Source organism: Quercus lobata, chromosome 5 (assembly GCF_001633185.2).
Source record: "Quercus lobata isolate SW786 chromosome 5, ValleyOak3.0 Primary Assembly, whole genome shotgun sequence".
NCBI lineage: Eukaryota > Viridiplantae > Streptophyta > Magnoliopsida > Fagales > Fagaceae > Quercus > Quercus lobata.
Window position 1 is genome coordinate 65,142,301 of NC_044908.1, and position 6,094 is coordinate 65,148,394.

Consider the following 6,094-nt stretch of genomic DNA (forward strand, 5'->3'; position numbering starts at 1 on the left):
CTTGTTCTCAGTAAGTTAAGTTGATGTTCCTTGCATGCATGGCTACAATGTTCACTTTACAAACTGAACGAAGAAGCATATATAATGACGAAAATTTGAAGGTAATTGTGAAAGAAATTTTTGCAATTGGAATAATGTTCTGAGCCAAGACCATTTTCTTTTTTGAGCATTGAGCCTAGACTCTTGGCTTAGTAATGTAGAACCTAATGTTGAGAGGCATTAGTTTGCAACGCTTAATGCCAATAGTTGGTGGGGGGGAATGATTATCACTCTGCATTCGTTTGCACGACTTGATGATGCCAGTTCCTCAAAAAAAAAAAAAAAAAAAATACTTGATGATGCCAACAGTACGATGAAAACATGGCACCCATGTTTCAATTATTTTCCAATATCCGTCACTGATGCATGATTTTTTCTACCCCTTTAAATTACTTTGATTACCGCTTTTGATAATGGAGAAATGCATCTATCGATTCTATCCTTTGCCAAATTTGTAATAATTGACAATATGCAGCTATGGTTAGTCTGCTGGTTTCCAATCTAGGCCCCATGTGATCAATGGTTTAAGTCTTTTTCCAATAATTTCCTAAATAGTCCCAAACTCACGCAATGCATAAAAAAATGTAATATAATTATTTTATAAGAGTATAATATAAACTTCGTAGGTTAAATAGTGCATGTATTATTTAAAAGTATTTTTTATTTTTATAATTTTTATATAATGTAACATATAATGTATTTTGTATTCTACAATAATACATAGCAATATATATGAGAGAGAGAGAGAGAGAGAGAGAGAGAGAGAGAGAGATGTTATTAAAAGGGTTTTTTTTTTTTTTTAAATATACCATAGTCGATTGAATAATTTAAACATATCCAAGAATATTAAATAATAATAAAAATGTACACCTCCATTTCACGGAACACATGTAACATGTTATATTAATTTTAAATTATTATATAAGTTAGAATTGTAGTATTTTTTTTTATCATTTCAAATATAATTATAATGTCTATATTATTGAAACTTGAATTTTAAGGAAATATTTTAAATATTTATCATTTTTATTACTTTTTAAAGACGCATATCTCTAATTTATAATGTCTATTTTGTTTGTATTTTTTAAAGAGTTTGACCCAAATGAATAAAATTTCATAATTTTTAACCAAAAAATTAAGAAAATTTTTTTGAGCTCAAAACTAAAAAAGACAACCTACAAAATGAATTAATTTAGAGTTCAATTAGTCCAAAATGGACCGACGTAGACCAAAGTGGACCAAATGAACCAAAGTGGACCAAATGAACCAAAGTGGACCAAATAGATCAAAGCTAACCAAATTGATTGAAGTGGATAGAAGGTACTAAATGTATTGAAATAGACCGAAGTGGAAGGAATGGGCCTAAGTTGACAAAAGTGGACTAAATTGGACTGTATGGATCGAAGTGGAAGGAGTGGACTGAATTGGACAAAGTAGACCAAAATGGATTATATGGACCAAAGTAAAAGGAATGGACTAAATTGCATTAAAGTAGACCAAAATGGACCAAAATGTTACATTGATGTGGCTCAAAATGAGCATAGCAACAATAAATGATACACTTTTGTTTTTAGATATTATATATATTACTAAGAATTATATTTAGTAAAATTTAGACCCTTTTGTAATGGAACTTTGAGTTAAGTAATGTATTTGAACTTGGTGAAAGAGTGTAATTAAGTATGTGTGTGTGTGTGTGTGTAACAGTTAATTAATTTCAAAAAAAAAAAAAAAGTAAAATTTGTATCGACTACGGTATCACTAAAAACTAATTAAGAATTTGTTTATTATGTTGTTGATATGAAACTAACTAATCATATCACTTTGTAAATTTTTTTAGTTAGTAACCGATATCATTTAAATGTTCTTTTTACTTTTAAAAAAATTAAATGGAAACATTCATAAAATGCATCATTTAAAAGATTTTATTATTTGATTAATATTAATTTTTAAAAAGCTTAAATGATTTATTTTATAGAATCGAGCCTAAATGACTTCATGTACTAATGGATTAGGATAGAATAATTAAATTAACTCTTCTTCTTTTTTTTGAGAATATTTAAATTAACTCATTTAATTATTTACTTATAGATTTTACAATTAAAATTGACCGAATTGCTACGTTGATATGACTCAATAAAAGTGTAGAAACAATAAATAATATGCTTCAGTTTTTGAATATTATATATGTATAGATTTTTTTAAGGGAATTTTAGATAATTCTATATGGATAGACGGTTGAATTTTACACTTTCCATAATAATCTTTATTAGAGATATATATTAGACATATTAGCCCAATGTAATAGGCCCAAGCCCACTCCTGCTTGTACTAGTAGTCTAGGGTTTAGTTGCCTATATATACTCATGTTAGGGTTCATTGTAACACAGGTTATTGCACTACACTCTTATACACAATAAAGATGTAGCCCTTAACCACGTGGATGTAGGGCGATAAGGCTGAACCACGTAACCCTCGTGTTCTCGATGTTCCTATTTGTCTTCGTCGGTGTTTTTTTTTTCGCTGTGTTCATCTTCTTTGGCTTCTTACTGCTGCCGTTAAAACTTTCCGGTATAGTCAAGCCACTATTAGAAGTCGCATCAACACTACAAGACTATTACTTTCCTCAAACTACCGTCACAGAGCCAAACTTCACTCAAGGGATCTTCTCAACCTTATCAAATCTCAAGATTTCATCAAGCTCTGATACCATGTTAAATAAATAATTATTTAACAATCTTTAATGTGACATTTCCTTGGAACATTAACTAATTTTGGTAAAATTTTAACGAAGAGGAGATCAAATGATAAATTTAATTTAATTTTAAAAGTTGATGAACAAAATTGATAAAATTACTAGTTGAGAGATCAAATTAAAATTTACCTGGCCAATTAGTAATTTAACAAATCCTTAATTACATTTTGTTATCCTCAACCTCAAGAAAGCAACCTTTGCTCCCAAGGTTCATGGTTCGTAGTCCCTGAACGCAATCTATGACGAAGTTTGACTCTCGTCACAACAAGCATAGGACTAAGAAGGACAAGTGAAGAAGATTGAGTGTGGAAGCCATGAGGTAGCCTAACGAGAGAGAATTTGATAAAGAATAGTGATATGGACAAGAGTAGAGATTAAGCTAATTATGTTGTGTTTGAGTTTGTTTGTGTTTGTGTTTGTGTTTGATAAACAATAGTGATACTAACAAGAGCTAGCATGTTCGTGATGTTTTCTTCCTCTGCCAGATTAGATATTTACTTTCACTTGGGTTAATTATGTTGTGGCTCCAATGACTATCAAGGACTAATTTCTGATATTAAATGGCTTTCGATGATACAAAGAATATCTCAATGGCCAGTCGTTGAGATGAGTTTTGGAAGACCAAATTAATACTTGGTAGGCTTGCTTGTTTGCCCATGGGAGAGATTTGCTTCTACTAGGCCACTTTCGTAACTAGACTTTGTTTCCCAGTTCAATCGTTCATTCGTGAATTGCTACACCACTTAAACTTAGCCCCTAGACACATTGTCTCAAATGCATTACATAGTACATTCCATCATTGGGCGTATGGTTGTATGGCTTTCTTGCAATGATAGGGAGATAATCATAGAACTGAGTTTTTGTATCTATATCAACTACACAAATCAATGAATTAAACCCGAGGTCCCAAGTTCTATTTATCATACTATTAGTCTATAGAGTTTCCAAAGTGAAGCATGAACAAAAAGTGGAATAATTAGACAAAAGCGATATAAGACACCACTTCTTTATATATAAGAATTTTTTTTTTTTTTTTTTTAATATTGTAGGAAATTTTACCACATAAAGTTCTTGTAATCATTCTTTTAAAGTAAATAGTCAAAATGATCATATTCACACACACCATCCTAAATAGTCCAAATTACGCTAGCTATATCATCATTCTACTAACAATTCTCACAACCTCCATCTTCCCCCCACCCCCCCAAAAAAATAAAAATAATAAGCACATAGCGTTCAAGTAACAACATGGCCAACTCAATACAATTTGACGCAGATGGCGATAATTATAATATAAGATATTTTTTATATTTTATTGATAATTTTGCATCTCAATCCAGTATTTAAATTTTTCTCACTTGTATTTAAATTTTGTTAAAATGTCATTTTCAATTAATAATATGATTAAAAGAAATCCACAAAACATGTATTTGGTTGGGGCCAATTTTATTGGTATGTATTTTTAAAAATAATAATAATCATTCACTCACACGATGAGTTTTTTTAATGAAATAAAATTTTAGTTGGAGTAGAATATTATATTTTTTTAAACTTAGCTAATAGAATTTTATCTAAATTTGAACTATAGTTGAAGTAGAATTTAAAATTTCTTAAAACTTAGCTTATAGGCTTCTACATAAAATAAACTATCCTAATTGACGAGAATTTAAAGATTTGTCGTACAAAGAAGGATAGCTACTTCGCGCACCATTACTTCTTGGTCTATATTTTATTATATAGTATATGCTATGATGTGATGCTAAGGAATTGAACCATGCGTGAAGTTTCCTTTACATGACTAACTTTGATTTCAATTTACATTTGGGGTGCTTCCAGCACATGATTTACTATAATATAATTACTTGTCATTAAAATTTTAAAAATCTTATTATTGAATTGCATATTGTTTTTTTAACGTACATGTGAAATTTTGTATGAATTGGTTGTTATTTATTATACAATACTATTAGGACATATGTGGAACATGTTATGAACATATGTCATTTAGAATCTAATCCTTTGATAAAATGTATTTTACTTGTAATTGGATAGTTCTAGAATGTGTTTAATATTTCAAAGAACAAGAGTTCATCTCCAAGTATTGAAGCCATGCAAATCTATCCAAAAATCAAGTGAAGAAGTGTTATTCATTAAAACTTAACAGATATCTCGACAGATCTATCTATTGGGATTTAATATTTGAAGCTCGATAGATAGCTCGACAACTGTATTTATCGAGAATTACGAAATTCAAATTTCCAAATTTGTTTTTCACACATATCTAAGTTATTTGTGTAGGGTTTCTTTTCTTATGACCCTAAACATATATAAGGATTATTTTAATGGTCGTCTCAGTTGATGCAAAGGTTATTGCAATTGTTGTTGCACTCACATTGTGACCGAAGACAAAAATTGTCCTGGTTCATCTTTCTCTTGAAGAATCTGTTGCGTTTGTACACCGTAGGATTTTGTAATCAAGGAGCTTCTTGATCTTCATCGTGTAAATGAACTGAAGAACTTTGCAGCCAACATCCTTCTCAAGTTGGTGTGTTAGTCACATATTGAGATCCGTGCATCGATTGGTTAGTCATGTACTTGGATCCGTGCATTGAAAGGAGATATTGTCACTACATTATAAGCCCAATTGTGTATTGGGGTATGGGTTCAACTGTGGGTTAGTATAAGGTACTGAGATTCCTTTACTTGTAACCGCTTGTTTTGAAAATAATGGATTCTCGAGAGTGGTGACATTAAATTCACCCGGTGGAGTTTTGCCTCGGTAGTTTTCCCCATTCATAAACAAATCAGTTGTGTCAAATTTATTTTCTGCTACATTTAGTTATTTGGTGATTTTTTTGTGCTACCACGCGTATTGCATGTTAATTGACTTAATTAATTTACTTGGCTAATTAATTGATTAATTTACCTAGGGGATCAATACATTCTTAGCCTATCAAATACAAAAACACATTTTCATACATTATTTTAAAATAAATAAAGAACTTAAAATTTAAAATTTTGATAAATGATATAGTTATTGATCTTTGATCATCTTAAATTTTATAAACATAAAGAATATAAAAAATAATAATAATAATAATCTAACAATATATTTATTAAAATTCACATCAAAATAAAAATATTAAATTGTTCAACATGACTTATAGTTATATCATATAACTTGAACTCAACCCCAATATTATACGAATTATTCTTTACAAACAAATATTATATGGATTATTCTTTATAGCTTAAGATAGTTTATGATGAACCTATTGAAAGTTTCAATAACTTTAATGA